The 19221-nt window shown below is 32.9% G+C and overlaps 1 long non-coding RNA gene across 1 annotated transcript; it reads right to left on the reverse strand.

Annotated features, from left to right (window-relative positions):
* Positions 1–6533: 6533 nt before the first annotated feature.
* LOC132306299 (uncharacterized) lies at positions 6534–11463 on the reverse strand. The gene is made up of 2 exons (XR_009481912.1): positions 10927–11463; positions 6534–8165 (listed from the first exon to the last, which is right to left on the reverse strand). It is a non-coding gene; the product is annotated as an uncharacterized LOC132306299 (long non-coding RNA).
* Positions 11464–19221: the final 7758 nt, after the last annotated feature.

The following is a 19221-nucleotide window of genomic DNA, read 5'->3' on the forward strand; positions in this document are numbered from 1 at the left end:
ATGGACCCATGAAATATGGGCCTAATGGTTAATTAAGTTATATAATTGGCCAAGCTTGGTCTACTTAAATTATTTAATTAGCCTAACCCAGATAATTAAATGGAAAGATAATTATTCCTAATAAAATATATTTGAAATAATTATTTTAAAGGATTATTATCACAATATAACTGGCCCGGCCCAGTTAGGATTTTATCCTTATCAAGAGATGACACGTGTTATCATCCTATTAATCCAGGAAGCCTATAAATAGAGGCTTGGAGGAAGAAGAAATTCAGACACAAATTCAGAGTTCAGAAATCCAGAAGGTCCAGAAATTGAGAGAATCAGAAATTTTCTTCCTCAAATTCAACAAATGACACAAATTCATCCTCAAATTCAACAAATGATACAAATTCAGAATTCAGAACAACGCACATCCAACGACGTGTCGTTCTTCATCAAATCGTCGTTCTTCATCAAATTTTACGGTGATTTAAGAACAAACTCAGAACAAATTTTACGGTGATTTAAGAACAAACTCAAACTCAGAACAAACTCTTGCAGCCGTTGGTTCAAACCAACAACAAATAAAGGAGATCGAATCAGAGAACCATTCTTTTTGTAAAGAATATTATTACATATGATTGTACTCCATCTTTATATTTAATAAAATATTCTATTTGCTCCCAATTTTATTTCTTATTTACAGTTTACAAAATTTGTGTGTACACTTTTATTGTTTATCGAAGTTTATACGGAATATCTATTATCATTATTAGGTTTCAAAAAAATTCAATGTAAGATGTTTTTTTCAGTCAAATTAATATTTCTTCTAAATTTGTTTAATTTTTCATTAGGATTAGCTCTCCATGTTTAGCTGCAAATAACCTTTTTTGGTAAAGTAAATTACGTGATTGTCCTTCCTTTCAGTTTTTGACCACCATCGATTCCGGCCACTTGCCATATGCTTGTTTTCTCCGTCTCGGCTTGTAATTGGGTTAGTTTTTGATCACCATCCATTCCGGCCACTTGCCAATCGCTTTTTCCTCCTCCGCCTTCCACCGCCATCACATGCCACCATCCCCTTGCCCTGCAGAAACCCATCACCTCCTTCTCCGTTGCCGCCGTTGATGATTACATCCTTCGATCGGTGTTTGATTCAGTGTAGGCCGATGTCGGAATTTCCTTCTATATGTCTCTGATGGGTTATTGTGAATGATATAGAGATAGGCGTGGACGGTGGGAACGAAGCTTTTGGATTTGACTTGGGGCTCAATTATTGGGTGTTGGGTCGGCGGCGGCGGCGGCGGTGGTGGTGTTGGGTGCCGGTGGGGAGGGGAGAAACAACTGTTACACACAAACAACTGTGACCTAATAGATTCGTGTATGATTTAATACACACACTAATAAGAAAGCTCTCAATTGATAATTCCTATTGATGGATTAATGAATTACTCCATATGATTACCACAATACTTAACTATTTTGACTTGAATAATTTCTTTTCATTCCATGGAATATAATCTGTTTGTTTCTTTAATGGGATATAATATTTCTTTCCATTAGAGCACCACCATATGTTTATGAGCGCGAGAAAGAGGAAAACAAATGGGTGGAGAAATATAGAGAGATGAAGGGAGGGTTGTGAATTGGGTTTGGTTGATGCCTTTGCATGTACATGTCTTCAATTCTCCGGTTTATTTTCAATTAAGTGTACTATACAAAAATAAAAGAACCACCGGCCGCGACGCTACTCCGCCGTCTGACTGCACTTTCTATTTTCTCCCTGCATCTCCACAACAACCGCCTCAGGGGCACCATTGCCCAATTGCCGATTGCTCCAATAACCGCCTCAAGGGCACCATTAATATGGGAACTGAACTTCTCAGATTTAGTTTCGGAGAGAGCACGAGAGAGAAGCTTATTATACACGAGTTTGTTAGTTTATGAAAATATTAATTTTAACTTTTAAATCTTTAATTTTTAATTAGTGTCCTAATTGCACGGAGTTTTATTTTAATTGTTTTTAATCAAATTTGACTTTTAAAAAGATTCTGCACATTAAAACTAAATTGGTAAATGAGACCCATTTATAATTTTAACCACTAAATTCTACAAAACCTCTCCTGCGTCGGAGAAGATTCTGTTTTCATTTAATATCATGAAAACAAAATCCCATTTATTGTATTAAATATCACTTAAAGTTGTCATCAATTGTGATAATTTATTATCTTGTTTTTTAAGATTTTACCGGAGTTATAAGAAGAAAAAGAGATGTTCTGCCAACTGATTATACACTTAAAATAGACTCATTCTCTTTTTTGTGCGATATACTTTCTGCTTCTTATAAAGAAAAATATCAAATAGGAATCTTTGAAGTGGGTGGTTAAAGATGGTATGTTAATCAAGTCATCTACTCATTATTTATTATTATATTGTATTCAACTTAAATTAGAATTTACTTAAATTAGAATTTAATATTTCAGTTCATACATAAAATTCATATTCTATATATCGTGCTACACTTGTATGGTTTCATTTATTTTTTATTGGAATTTACCAACTAAAGATCAAGAACTAGGAAAAAAAATATCAGTCATAAAAGCAACTACAAGTTCTTTGTTTATAAATAGTTAATGACATTATTATTAATATTAAGTTTTACTTATTATTTTCTTTTGCAGGAAATTGTCTCTATATCCTAATGTAGACTTGAAAAGGAATGGGAATGGTTACATTTCTCTTTATTTAATATTGGAAGATGGAGATTTGCTTCCTACTGGTTTTAGAGATTAGCGAATTTAAGTTATTTTTATACAATCATATTGATGGCAAATTACTTGATCGTACAAGGTAACTAACACCCTTTTTCTTGTGATTGATTATCTTGGTGGTCCTATAATTTTCATTTACACAACTTTAGTTTAATTATTTTCGCTCTTTTAATTATTGCAACTCTTCTAGATGGTGGTGAGACATTGCGTCGATTTCACAAGTTGAAAACTGAACATGGCTTCTCTCAATTCATCTCCATTGCTACATTCTACAATGCTTCAAATGGATATTTAGTAAATGACTCTTGTGCTTTTGGTGCTGAAGTCTGTGTTTTGAAAAATAAATCCAAAGGAGAGTATCTGTCAAAGGAATCCTAATGTTCGTAATAGTGATTTCACTTGGAGGCTCGCCTACTCAAAATTGGTTTCCAAGTTCAATTTTAGTAAATATTTCAGTGTTGGTGGAAGGAGCTGGTAGGTATACTTAAAATTATCACCTATTCAATTTAAATTAAATTTACACTCATAATAATATATATGTTCATGGCAATTTTGGCTTGATCTTTTTTTTTTTTCCTTCCCTGAAATTAATTTTTTCATTTTCTTTGTATCAGGAGGTTATAAATGTCCCCTAAATTTGAGGATAAATATCTCAATCTAACTCTTGAGATGAGTGAAATGAAATTCTATTATAAAATTTTAGGATGGTTTTATACAAACTCATTGGAAAGAAATGAGGAGTAGGTCGAATTTATGCTATTGATAAAGGACCAAATACACAACAAGCATTTGGAAAGAACCCACCCACCCCCCTTTTCATTAGATATATAATTATTTGTCTTTTATTTTGCAGTTCACGGATGGTTCACTCCTGGCACTAGTTGGGGCTCTTTCAGTTTCATGACACTCAATGATTTTAATGATCCATCAAAGGGCTATTTAGTAGATGATATTTTCATTGTGGAAGTAAAATTTTTAGTATATATGCACCAAAGAATTTCTTATAACATTACGGGGCTACTTCGTCGAGGATACTTTTCTTCATTGCGGAAGGCAAAGAGATTGTTGTAGACAATAATTTCTAGTTTGAATTTATAATTTAGATTCCACATTTGTTGTTTACATTATGTGTGACCCATGTGAAAGTTTTAGTTTACAAGGATGTTGTATTATCTTTCCTTTCGCAGTTCGCAAATGTTTAATACAGAACCAAGTACACAGTATAACATGAATATGGTAAAAAAAATAATAATATAATCATTATTATATATATAGAAAATAATTTTTCTTAATTTATTTATATAATTATTAATAATATCACTAATTTGGAGTTTAAGGCTACATGTTTGTTGTTTTTCCTTAGTAAAATTTATATTATTTTTTAACCAACTGATAATATACTTTTAATTTCATTGAATTCCATTATTCTAAAAATAATAATTATATTAATTTTTTGCAAATAAAGAGTGAAAAATGCTTCCTTTTTTAATATCTTTCATTTGAGAACAAAATTGTGTGGTTGTACATTTCCAAAATTCATAGACTTACAACATTGAACCAGAGATATTTTGCAAGATTTTAAAGCTTTTTCACAATTAATTTAGCAATGACAAATTATAAAATTCCTCCTATTCCAAATTAATTTGCAAATATATATATATATATATATATATATATATATATATATAAGGAAACTCGGAGGACACTTACTTATTTTTTGAACAAAAACACCCCCTGAAGGTTCAAAAATGGACAAAGACACCCCTCTACATGAGAAATTGACCAAATTACCTTTTGATCTTTTAGGAGACTTTTTTAACTTTACAATTTAATAAATTGAACCAATCTACCCTCATGAACAATTTATATTGTTCAACATTTTTTTTTTTTTAAATGTCCCAACTTCTTAAAAATGTAGACGTCTAAAATGATTTTTTGATCCCGTACATATATTTCAAATAAATTATATTTTGTTATTACTTCTTTTTTTTTTCTTTTTTTTTTTAAAATTAAGATGCTTAATTCTTTCATCTAAAAATATTAAACTAATCTCTTTTCCTTAAAAATAAAAAATATGGTCCAAGTATAACTTTATGCATCTTAAATTATATATTAAATATTATGCATTTCTCAACATAAACAAAAATAGGTACCATTATAACTTTATGTATCTTAACTTTATGCATGCCTTTTTAATTTTATTTTTTTCCCCTTTGTTTGATTATTATTATTTTTTTCCCTTTATTTTATTATTATTATTTTTTCCCCTTTTATGTTGGGAAATATATAATATTTTATATATAATTTAAGATATATAAAGTTATACTGGTACCATATTTTTTATTTTTAAGGAAAAAGATTGGATTAATTTTTTAGATGAAAGAATTAAGCATCTTAATTTAAAAATAAAAAAGAAAAAGAAAACAAGTAAAAACAAAATATAATTTATTTGAAATATATGTATTTGATCAAAAAGTAATTTTAGACGTCTACATTTTTAAGAAGTTGGGACATTTAAAAAAAAAAAAAAAAAGTGAACAATATAAAGTTTTTTTATTTTTTATTTTTTTATGCATAAATTGTTCATGAGGGTAGATTGGTCCAATTTATTAAATTGTAAAGTTAAAAAAATCTCCTAAACAGTCAAAGGATAATTTGGTTTATTTCTCATGTAAAAGGGTGTCTTTGTTCAAAAAGTAGGTAAATTTCCTCCGAGTGTTCTTTTGCTAAATCTCAAGGGGTGTGGCTGTACTTTACCCATATATATATATATGTATATCGTTCTACTCTTATAACTACCAGCGACGGTTTAAACCGCTGTTGCTGGTAATTCCTTTACCGGTGGTTTTACCTAACCGTCGGTATAGCCACTGCTGCTAGGTTTTACTTGTGCGTTTTCTAAAATGGTTTTATTCAAGCTCTTTTGAAAGAAATAAGATGTTGTCAATTAATGCACGTTGCTGATAAAGGACCAAATACACAACAACCATTTAGAAAATTAATATACTTATTCTTGCCGTGCACCTATCTAACTTTAATTTAAGACTACAATCATAAATTGTAAGAAAATATCGTATTATAGTTTAGATATTTAAATTGTTCTTATTTTATACTATCGAACACATGGTTCGTCCCATATGCACCATTTAATTGCTTAAAAACTTTAGTATAAGCAACCTGAGTTAGGGACTTCAGACTCTCAACCTATGACAAGTGAGTCTAATCTATTTAAGTGGTGAGTGACATTCCAAAACAAAACAATAAATTAGCAATTTGTTAAAAAGTTCAATGTACTCAATTAGTGTAACGGTGGGCGTTTGTCCATTTATTTAAAAATTTAAATTATTTGATAATATTACATATCCACCCATTCATACCCATTCAACAAGTGCCTTGTAGTCACTAATGTAAATGACATGTAAAATATGCTAACACACCCCCCAAACTTAATCTGTGCATTGTCTTTAATGTACAAAGAAGTAACAGATAATGGAAAGAGTATACCAAATGGGTGTAGCAAGTGGGACCCGACAACGGAAGCTTAGTATTGGAAGGCATATGCCTAAACTTAGATTACGAAATCCTATCTAAAAATAGTCACACTAGCAACTATTAAAGCATATGCACCAATTATATAAATGAGAGGTAAAACTAAGAACTGGCAAACGATATGACATATAGCAATATAAAGCTTAGAATATCCAAAACTGATATCCAAATCCAAAAATTCGTATATATCAAGTCCAAAACCATAATCCAAAAATCCAAAGATGCATAGAAATCCAAAACCAAATATCCAAAAATTAAATATATCCAATGCAGTGCAAAAATATCCAAAGTATCAAAAACCAGTGCAAATATCAAAACAGTACAAAAATATCCCAAAATAGCAATGTATCAAAATATCAATGTATCAGCGCAGGTATGATTAATACAGATAGGGATAGAGATAGAGATAATGGTGGAATTAAGGAGCAGGATCAGGCGTCATCATGTCGGCAATGTGCTGTAGCATATCGGACATCTACTTGTTGTATCGAGTGAGATCAGTCTGTAAATCTGCCCGTAGTGTAGCAATGTCTCTCTTCACCTCGGTAACCTCAGTCCTCAGCTCATCAGATCGCCGAACCATATCCTCATGTCACCTCACCATATCATCATGTCTCTGCACCAGGTCATCATGACTCCTCGTGATGTCCCCATGCCGCCCAGTCATGTCAGCTCTAAAAGAAATAAAGTCTGTCTATAGCTGAACTATGTCAACTTTGTAGCTGAAATCAAAACTAGCATAATGGGATCGAGAATCAGCCTGTGGCATCTGCTCTGGAGAAGGAACATGTGAAGGGTCGGCTTGCTGGGATGGAAGGGGTATATCTGGCTGTGAGGTGGATGCGGAAGTAGTAGTACGACGCCTCTGTCTAAAGAGGTGATCCATCAAGTCCCTCAGCTGCCTCCGCTGCCGCTGCATCCTCCTAAGCTCTCTCCTGATCTTGCTTCCTCTTCTGATCTGTATTCTTTCTACAAAAATTTAAAGTCTTATTCCATTTTGTAATGTTATATGCTCTCCTAGCTCTCTACACATCAGTCTCAGGAATCTCATCCGGTTCAAAGGGATAGCCCTGGTCAATCAACAACTGTGTAATCAAGTGGCCAAATGGTAGTGGCTAAGCATCAGCTCTAGAATTGTGCATGTTCATCATGTTGGCCCAGTATTTGTTGATAATCTCCCGGATAAGAGCGGGAATGGAGATCCAGTTTCCTTGGCTCAAATAGTAAAGAGCCCTAAAAATCCCCTCCCGTCTCTGTGTACCATGGCCTGAGGGAAAGGCATTGAGATGTAGCAAAAAATCTTGAAACAAGTATCGGGGATCAATCTCAATCCGGTCTGCAAATGTATTACCCTCAAAGGCAGCATACGGAGATATAGTCGCAACCATGGTTAACTTAGAGGGGTACTTCGGAATAATGGGATAAAATGGCTCCTTAGAGTTAGCGACCAACGGTGGAAGGTGGGGCATCGACAAATAACAGAAATGTCAGGGATATAATTGTTGATATCATACCATCTATAGTTGTATGCATAAGCTGTCTGTTATCCTCATCGATCCGGAGGTACTCGAAGAATAGAGCAACCAACCGAGGATAGACTACAATGTCTACCAGAGTCATAAGGGCATCAATGCCCCTTCGGGTGAGCTTATCAAAAGACCACTTGGTCTGCTCCAACTTGGAAAATTGAGCATGGTCGAATTTGAACTCTAGTTTAAGCTTCCTGTTAGAGAAAAATGGTCTAGGTACTGCTCTGACAACTGGGCTTTGCTCCTCCATAAAAGCTGGCTCGAAATGAGCTGATGCAGATGGTGTAGCCTAGGAAGATGAAGAAGACTCTATCGGAGGAGATTGAGGAGGCTGTGCAGCGATAAGGTAAGAAATTGATAAGAAAACATAAAGCATGCCTGAATCAAGTAAAAATAGAGAATAGACACATAGGATCATGTTTGTGCAAGAAATGATCAAGAAAGTTTCAGAAATATCATTCAACATGCTTCAACTAAACAAGAATAGATCGTGGCACAATAAGTAATCTCAAATGGCAAAACAATGCAATGAGGGCAGAAAATTCACTTTTGGAACATTTTGAGCAAATATGGATCAAAAGGATAAGTATAGGATGGGATGTGCATAAATGATGCAATGTGCATTCACAAACCTAAAACTCAAGAAGATTCTACAAATTCATGGCAAGTAGACCCTAGGATGATATCGTATCAATTCCTAAGTAAGAATGTCTACAAAATCAGCATTTAAGATCAATGTGGCGAGCAGGATAACATGGAGTATATAAGCATGGCGACTGTCAACCTAGAACTCAAGAAACATGTGTATCATGAAATAAAGAGTAAGTGAAATGCACAGTTACAAAATACTTCAATCCTAGGCATGTTATGATATATAAGTTCAAAAATGAATCCTAAACATGGTATGCAACTAAATGGCATATATCTGAATGATGCATAAATATCAACAAACTCCAGAAAAAAGAAATATCATGTACTCCATTGCAACAAAATCAACATCGTATGATCACTTCATGGCTCGTGACCCCCTTTTAAAGCTTAAATGAAGCAAAAAATGGTCAACAAATAAAAATAACAAGAGACTTACCATTTTTGAATCAAATTCAAGACCGGAAAGAACCTCGGTCTCAAGCCCTTACTCAGCTTTCAGAAATGGATCATAAGTGTATAGAAATAAGCAAATGGCATTTGAATATCATCTTTCCAAGAAAAGACACACATACAACTAAACTTGGTTCAAATTGCATTTCAAAATTCCAAATAAGCTTAAGAAGTGATACTAAGGCCAAAGAACAACAATGGCATCCCAAACATGAATTTTTACCTCTAGACATCCATTTCCCACCCCCAAACTTATTCAAAGATCAATTCCAAGAAGATTTATTCAAAAGAATACACATAAACTCCCAAAACCATCAATGTGACATAAGTGTGTGCAAAATGGTGTATATAAAAGTAACAAGTTACAAATTATTCCAAATTGCACACAATTATATAAAGAAGATCACATTTGACAAGTTACAAGTTCATAAAGCAACAATAGAATCATTTGACTTCAAATAGTTTGGTTTAAAATGGCAATTCAACTCAATTTTCAAGATAAGTTCAAAATCATGAAAGATGAGGTCAAAAGACATCAAACTTGTGATCTAAGATAGAAAGAATCAAGAATTTAGCACAAACAAGTTCAAAGGCACTTAGAATATGAAATTGCATGGAAAGGAATCAAATGGAACATGTTTTAACTCAATCAAGGGCATTTTGGTCAACTTTGAAATTTTTCAACACTTTTGGGGCAAAATTGGAATTTTTGAAAACTTTGGAGTCCAAAACATTTTTATGCATTGTAGGTAAACATTATAACAAGAATTATGCATTGAATGAACCACAAAAGAAGGAATTAAGCAACTTGACCTCTCATTTGCAAACAAAGTTCAAAAATTCTTTTTTAACATTTTGAAACCAGCAAGTGTTAAACATTCAAGGATCATTTTACCAAAATAAAGCACCTTATCCATGAGCTATAGCCAATTGAAGATCAAAACTTTTCAAGACAGTCCATTTGAAACACATTTATGCGATATAAACAAGACTTCTCATTTTAAAAAACAAAGAAAAAGTTTCAAGTCAAGTCATACTTGCATGCATTTAGAACAACTTAAGATCAAACACATGCATGCATTTCATACTCAAAACAAACAAATGAAACAAGTTGGGAACCATGCTCACAACATTTCAACTTCAATGCCATTTCAAGTTCTAAATATCCAAGAATTTTTCAAGCTCAAGAAGATTTCCATTTCATTTCAAATATCAAGAAAAACAATTCCTTTTAGAAATTCAAGTCTCCATTTTAAGTTAACAAACAAATTTTCAAATCCATGACATTTCCAAAGTCCAAATTCAATCAAAAATTTCACATTTTATTTACAACTTGAAGTTTCAAATCAATTTTCCAAAGACTTGAAATTTTTTCCTTTTTCAATTCAAACCAATTATGACATCTAACTTTAAAAATCCATTTTCAATTCAATTGCAATTTAAGCTTTCAAAAACAGACCACATGCCATCTAGAATTTAAAACCAAAGTTTAAGCTTAATTTTACAAAAATCTAGCATGGGTTCCCCTTAAAAATGAATTTTTCCAAAATTTTTCAAAGGCATAACAACAAAATCAATCAATTCCTAAACACATCACAGGGGACATCGCTCACAAACATAATTCATATTCAAAATTTTCGCCCGTGTACCTTCTAAACTACCAACATGATCCATTCTCCATTTTTCATTTCTGCCCAAAATACAATGTTATCCCAATCATTCATTCAACTAGGTCACAGTCCAAAGTCCATGGGTCTATTTTTTTTTACAATTTTTATTTATTTATTTATAATTTTTTTTTTAATTTGATTTTTGATTTTTGATTTTTTAATTTTTATATACCATTTTCTATTTTTTATTTTTTATATTTTAACATCAAACATATATACAACAAAAATATAAAAAGCAAGAATTAATCAAACTAAAAATGAAAAATGCAAAAATAAAAGAAAAATAAAATAAAAAATAAAAAGAAATGAATCTACACATACCCGATCCAAAAGATGGAATAGAGGATTGAAACGGAGAGATTCGAGATGAAATGAAGAATTCCGGCCTAATCTTGGCCGGAAGTGGTGACCGGAACCTCACTGGAAGTTCGCCGAAAATTGCAGACGACACCAGAGTGAGAGATCGGGGTCTTCTTGGCCTACATCTGCCAGAGACAATGAGGATGAGAGAATCCAAGAGAGATAGGGCCAGGGAGATGAAAACGAGCTTGGCTATGGAGACGGTGGCTTTGCTTGGGTAGGTCTTCGTCGGTGATGAAGATATGGTGAGGTTAGGTGGGTTGGGTTCGTCCTTGCTGGAGATGAGGGAGAGATATAGAGGGATGAGAGATTGAGAGAGTGAGAAGAGAGTTTGAGAGAGGGAGGGTTATAGGGAGAGAGAGTGCCGAGAGTTACAAGGGAGAAGAAGAGGTAGAAAGAGAGAGAAAGAAAGAAGAAAAGAAAAGAAAAAGAAAAAGAAAAAGAAAAGAAGGGAGGAGAGAGAAAATGAATAAAAAATAGGGTTTAGGGTTGAAAATCAGCGACCAAAGTAAGTCTCAAAAGTTCAAAAGACGTAAGTTTATTTTGATCGATCGAAGGGGTTTTCGATCGATTCAACACTTACTTCGATTGATCTAGGATAAATTTTGATTGATCTAGAATTCCTTCAATCGATCAAAGAGAAAGATGAAAAGTCATGCATTCAAAGGGTACGATCGATTGAAGTGGGCTTCAATTAATCAAAATGGGCTTTGATCGATCGAGAGAACACTGGAAGTGCAGAAAATGCAAGAAACTGTCCGGAAACTGGAATAATCAACTTCAACTCATATCTAGATCACGCAAAAAATAACAAAACAAGAAATGAGGGAGGAATAGGGTTGGAAAACCCTACAAAGCACTAATCTTTAATATCTTAACAAGACGTTGGGCTCTTATAGCCCGGATCAAAGATCTTAGTGGACATCCCCTTCTCAATAGGGTGAATATAACTTCGAACCCCACCCAACAATTTATTCCCTAAGAAAATTGTTGGATTTGGTTCAAGTGAAAATTAACAGCTTCTTATTAAAAACATTTTTGGGCTTCCATGCCCATTTAACACTACAATTTAAGACAACATCTTTTGAAAAATCTTTTAGAGGAAAATCATTTGAATTTTCAACACTAAGTAAGGACTAATTTTTTTAACTTCATTTTCAAAACATTTTTCAACAACACAAATGCCTTCATGTTTCTCCATTGAATTGGGAAATGGATTAAAAATGTTTAACTTCACTTTCATGTAGCCAACAGAGATCTTCATTATCCCCGTCCTACAATTGATGTTGGTATTAGCGGTAACCAACAAGGGACAGCCAAGGATAACGGGTATTTAGCTTTTAGGATTTGGGACCGGTTCTGTGTCGATAACAACGAAATCAACTGGGAAGAAGAACTTGTCAATTTTAATCAAAACATCCTTTATGATACCTCAGGGCTTCTTAATGGATCGATCGGCTAATTGCAAAACTACCGATGTCGATTTTAAATCACCTAAGCGCAATTCGACATAAACTAAATAGGGAACAAGATACACACTCACCCCTGAATCCAAAAGAGCCCGATTGATAAGATGATCACCTATAGTACATGAAGTAGTGGGTGAACCGGGGTCTTTGAATTTCGGAAGAATGTTGTGTTGAAAATCGAGCTCACTTGCTCGGTAAAAACAACTTTCCTAGGTGCTTGGCTTTTGTTCTTCCTCTTAAGAGTGCAAAGATCTTTAAAAAATTTGGCATAAGCCAGAATTTGTCAAATTGCATCCAAGAGAGGAAGATTGATTTTAACTTGCCTAAACACATTAATGATTTCATTAGTTTTGCTTTGTTATTTTTCAATAGAAGTGGATGCTTTCAAAGCATCCAGAAATGGAGCCTTTGGCTCAAAAGATTTTTAAAAAACTTTCTTTGAAACATTCTCAACAACTTTGTCCTTTTCACTAAATGAAGGAGGAGTGGAATGTGAAACGGGACGGGTGTCAACACTAGGTTACACCGGTTCGCTCTCTTCATTAGACTCACCAACTTGATTGTCAATAATTTTTTCACTTCTCAAAGTGGTCACCGCATTTACATGTTCAAGTGTAGATTTTTCGAATGGGAAACGGTCTCTACAATAAATTGTTGCTTTGGTGGAGGATTCAAAGGCATATTTCCTTTCTCCCTTGTATTCAAAGTGCTTGCTATTTGCCCTACTTGGGTTTCTAGCTTTGTAATTGATTGGGAGTGGGAATGAAGCAATTGAGTGTTTGCCTCTAAAGTACCTAAAGTCAATAAAACTTTCTCTTTAAATACGGGACTCCTAGAATGACCTTAAGAGTATGATGGTTGGTTTGGAAAATGAGAATTTGAGAATTGATTTCCATTTGGTGATTGGTAGGATGAACTATAACCTTGGGAATTTTGATTTTGCATGGGAGGTGGAACATACTTACTTTAGAAACCACCTTGGGAAGGGTTTGAGCCTTCCTCTTTGCTTTTCTAAGAGAAATTTGGATGGTTCCTCCACCCAGGATTATAATGACTTCCATAGGGATTATTCCTTTGATTCACAAAAGTTGTATTCATTTGTTCAAGGTGTTCATTGTGCATATATCCATGGGAACAATTGGAAGTAGTATGCAAAACACTAGAATAAGTTATGTATGATTCATTGGAATGATGATGATGATGAGGAGGAGGAGAAGTAGACCCTTGATAGGCCGAATTTTGATTGATAAAAAATTGATCAAATCTTTGAGATAGAGATTTTACTTCGACAACTATATCATCAGAATTGTCAACGTGATATAAGCTTGAATTCTTCCTTCCACCTACATTTCTATTGGTGCATTGAGTTTTTACTCATACTTTCATATAAGCGCCACACACCATCTTCATGTTTATTAAAATAGGAACCCCTCATTGAGGCATCAACTATGCCTTTATGAGTGTCCGACATACTTTCATAAAAGTGTTGAACTATTTGCCACTTTGGAATGTCATGACGGTGACATTTCCTAAGCAAATCATTCAACCGTTCCCATGCCTCATACAACATTTCCCTATCACTTTATGAAAATTCACGAATTGAAGTACGCATTGTATTGGTTTTAGACACAGGATAATACTTACTCAAGAACTCTTGTTGCATTTCTGCCCAAGAAGTTATAGAAAGTGGGTCTCAAATTGTTAAACCAATACATTGCCTTATCTTTTAGAGTGAAGGGAAAAAGTTTCAACCTCAAAACTTCTTCCGGCATGTCCGTATATTTTACGGTGGAATAAACTTCAATAAATTCATCTAAATGCTTTTAGGGTTGTTCATTAGGTAGCCCAAAGAAATTGGGAAGCATTTGAATTGTTTGTGGTTTGATCTCATAGTGATGTGCTCTAAACGAAGGAAGTTTAATACATGTTAGTGCATTGTATTCATTTGGCACATAATGATCTTTCAAAGCCATAGGAGGATTTGCAATTGGTGGCTTAACATAAGCCTTATTGTTGGTCTGGACAATGGGAGGTAGAGGTGGTACAAAGAATGGCCTTGGCATTCCAATTGGAACTTGGTCTTGTGGTTGTGGAACAAAAGGTCTAGGCATGCCCAAAGGGACTTGTACATTGTCTTGTTGTTGCACATTCGGATGGAGTATACCATGTTAGTCTATGTGGCCAAGATCTTCAACGTGGTCGTCCATTAATGCAATGGATCCACTAAAACTACCCCTACCTCTTGGATTGCACACAATCGATTCAAGATTAAGGTTCAATAGACAAGAGTAGGATTTAAAGATTTACGACCATGCATGCACAATGCAAATCAACACAAGCAATTAACAAAACAATTATCAAACACTTCTCTACAACAATCAATCAACAACAATCCTCCACATACGATTATCACATACTCCCATGCTTTTAACAAATGCAAGAAAAATAAATTGCCTCCACGCGGGCCGACGATTTAACTAAGCAAAAGGAGTTAGAATAACTCACGAAGAGTCTTTAATCAACTTCATGATATTTTAAAGCTTTTTGCTTTGCTTTGCAATTTTTATTTTATTTTTGCTTTTTATGCTTTTGTTTTCTTTGCTTTGTCTTAAGGTTCCTTTGCTTTACTTTCCTTTCTCCAAGTACTTAGCCAAGCAAGAGTAACATAATAAGAAAATAAAATAAAATAAAGTAAAACAAGGATCAAAGGAGTACTAATTCCTAATCAATTCCTAGTAATGCGTTGCTACTCCCCGGCAACGGCGCCAAAACTTGGTCGTGCACGTCGCTTAACATGCCAAATTGATGTCATTGTGGCTAAGTTTGAATTTATAAAAGTCACTACCACTACTAATTACTAATGTAGCAAGAGTAAGTAGGGATCGTCCCAAGGGATTTGCATATTACTTAGGAGTCAATATCAGATTAGTAAGTTAAATGATCAAAGAAGGATTTGTTGGTTGAATTAAGCTAATGGCTCAATTAAAATTAATGTAATTTAAAACAATCTAGAAATTAGAGTAAAGAGAATGAGAGGAAGGTCTTGGGGCTTAGAGTTCACCACTAAGCTTCACCTCACTAAACACTTGGTACTTGTTAATTTAAGGGGAGTTTCATGTTGTAAAACAAATGTGTGCGTGATTAATTGAAATACTAAGCATAGATGGCAAATTAAGTATAACTTGTCCAATCAAACTGGTGAGTAGTACAACCTATTAAACTAAGCCATTAACCATTCAATTAAACCGCAAGTAATACATACACAAAAATCTAAAGAAATGTACCACTTGTACCTATAAGCATGGATCATCAAACAATAAGAATGGATTGTCCACCTATCTAGGAAATTAAAACAATTACATTACATCTAGACTAATGACATGGAAATTAAACTAATTAAACTAAGGTTGTGGCACAATCTGTAATACCCTTAATTTAAAAATGATAGTCTCGGTATTTTTACTTGTTTCTTTTATTTGCATTTTTATATTATTGGTTCACTTTCTTGGTTATTTGTTTAATTGCTTATTTTATTAATTGTGCATGTGGTTATTTTATTTAGTTGTTTATTTGTTTGTATGATTCGATGCGGTGTGTTAAGTCTTTAATGGTAATTAATTGTTTAAATTAAATTAAATATTTTTCTATTTATTTTATTGTGAAAAGGAGTTGGGCTTGGACAGTATTAATGGACCAACCGTTTGGGTCTCATGGATTACTTGGATATGACGTTAAATGGGTACGGTTAATACCTATGGATGGTTATACATATATATATGTGGTATATATGTATCTTTATGGATATTATATTTATTAATATTTTAAATAATTAATATTAATAATTATAATTAGTTGTATATATTTATATTGTTATAAGTTAATTAGTTGTATATATATATATATAATTAGTTGTATATATATATATAGTTGTGTGTGTGTATATATATATATATATATATATATATATATATATATATTTTTCATAACGTACAGACTTATATGTAGTTATTCTTTTATTTTTATTTTTCTTTTAGTTTTCTTTTCCCTTAAGTTAGCAAAATTAGGGTGCAATTAGGATTAGGGTTGGTTTTGTATAAGCCTATATATATGACATTAGTTGTTTGCCTTAGGGTGCATTCATGCCACCTTATAGAAGAGAGTGGTAACAGAGAGGTTTGAGAGAAAAACAAAGAGAACAATTTAGGTTTCGGCCATAGGTTGAAGGTCGGACCAAGGAGGACGGAAGGTGATTGCTGGTGGGCTGAACTAGGAGCAACAGAGGTGTTTAATGGCAGTCTAGGAATTACCGAAAAATGTAGGAAAACGACGGCATGATTTTAATCCGAAATCTCAAAGGAAAGTTCTATATCTTACTCTTTCACGTAAACCTGTGTTCTGTGCATGCCTAGATATTCTCCAGGATTAATCGGACTGTAAATCTAAACTTGTATGCATATTAATTCAGAGGTTTAACTGTATTATGTGTTGTTGCTTGAAACTATTTTATTTTATTAATTGTTTTATCTGTTCATCTTAAATTGTTGTTAATAATGCATGCGGGGTTGTTATGAGTTTTCGGGGTTATTTGGAACTTAGTTAGGACTATTAGAGATCTGAACAAAGAGGGTCGGAAGAATTGGAAGTTGCCGGAGCTGAGAGTGACGGATGGCTTCGGACCACGGATGGCTTCAGACCACGGATAGCTTTGGACCACGGATGGCTTCGGACAATGGATGTCTTCACTGAACTAAGGGACATTCATTGAACTAAGTGTTTAGTGTTTATTTTATTTTATCTACTTGTCATTGTTGTTATATTTATCTACAAGGTTATTTAAATTGTTATTTTTTGTTTGTCATTTAAATGCTAGGTGTTTAGTGTTTATTTTATTTTATTTTTTTATCTACTTGTCATTGTTGTTATATTTATCTACAGGGTTATTTAAATTGTTAGTTTTTGTTTGTCATTTAAATACTAGGTGTTTAGTGTTTATTTTATTTTATTTTTTTATCTACTTGTCATTGTTGTTATATTTATCTACAGGGTTATTTCAATTGTTAGTTTTTGTTTGTCATTTAAATGCTAGGTGTTTAGTGTTTATTTTATTTTATTTTTTTTATCTACTTGTCATTGTTGTTATTTTACAGTTTAGTTTGGTTGTATGAATGGATAGATATATATATATATATATATATATATATATATATATACATATATTTTTTTTTAACTCTATGTATATTTTTATTAAAATATTTTAAATAGCATTAATTTAGTATTATTAATAGTAGTATTAAAGTTATTATGGTTATTATTATTTAAATGTATAATAGAGTTAAAAAATATATATATGTATGTCCATTCATACAACCAAACTAAACTGTAAAATAACAACAATGACAAGTAGATAAAAAAATAAAATAAAATAAACACTAAACACCTAGCATTTAAATGACAAACAAAAATTAACAATTTAAATAACCCTGTAGATAAATATAACAACAATGACAAGTAGATAAAATAAAATAAAATAAAATAAACACTAAACACTTAGCATTTAAATGAAAACTAAAAATTAACAATTTAAATAACCATATAGATAAATAAAATGAAATAAACTAAATAAATAAAAGACTTAAAATTTAGGGCTATTACACACTCTTCCATGGAGCCGGCTTTCTCCCTCTCTGAGAGTCGTCTGCACTACTGTAACTTCTACGGCCTTCTGCTTCGTCTCTGGCCGCTTCCACCTCTTCTGTTCTTTATTAAAACTAACCCTAAGGGTCTTAAATTATATCCAGTTATCAATCTAGTCCTTTGTTTACCACAATTTGCATTAATAGAACAATTAAAGCAATTATCGTTTCAACATGCTCAAAGATTAAAAGGTGAAACCAACTTGCCGTAATATTTCCAGATTATGTTCAATACATACAGATGATAAATTTAATATGTATTAAACATGCACGATTCAGTTTTATGGTCCATTAAACCCTAGAGCCCATCTAGGTGCACAGAACACAAGCCAACGGGAAAAGAGGAAGAAGAGAACTTGCCTTTGCAATTTTGGAGTCAAAACCTTGTCGCCGTCTTCCTAAGTTTTTCGACGACGTCTGATCCACTGTCGATCAATCTCCTACTGCTCAACCTTCCCTTCTCTTACGTCCGTCCCTTAATCCTCAGCCGAAACCTCGACTGTAAACTTTCTGTTTTTCCTCATAACCTTAATCTGTTTTCTCTCAATATGCTAGGTACGTGAATAAGGTTTTTCTCTAACCCTAGCAGACGTGTTGCTCTCTCTATATACAGACTTGAATAAAACCCTATTCCCTGTATGATTAGAGATAGTACCCTAATTATATCCTAGTCGGCCCATAGAACAAAACCTAAGTTAATCTATGTCGGCTACACATACTGACTTCTTAGAGAACCGTAGTTAATTAATGTATTTTAAAAACTTATTTAACTTATTTTACATCATTAAACAATTACAATAAATCAATTAATACTTAATTAAACCAGTTACCAATAAATTCAATTAAAGGAAAACAATAAATGCTAGTAAAGAAACAATTACATCAAACAATTAAATAAAACAAATACTGCAATTTAAAAGAATTAATTAACCATAATTTAAAACAACCAAGCAAATAGCCAAAAAACCACATAAAAATGTAAAAATTACAATAAAACTGTAAAATAAACTACCGAGATTATCCTTTTCAAAATTAGGGGTATTACATTCTTCCCCACTAACAAAAGAAATTCTGTCCTCAGGATTCGCTCTTAC

This window comes from Cornus florida, unplaced genomic scaffold, assembly GCF_030987335.1.
Source record: "Cornus florida cultivar Cherokee Brave unplaced genomic scaffold, ASM3098733v1 CherokeeBrave_3.0.0_Hap2_Chr05, whole genome shotgun sequence".
NCBI classification, from domain to species: Eukaryota; Viridiplantae; Streptophyta; class Magnoliopsida; order Cornales; family Cornaceae; genus Cornus; species Cornus florida.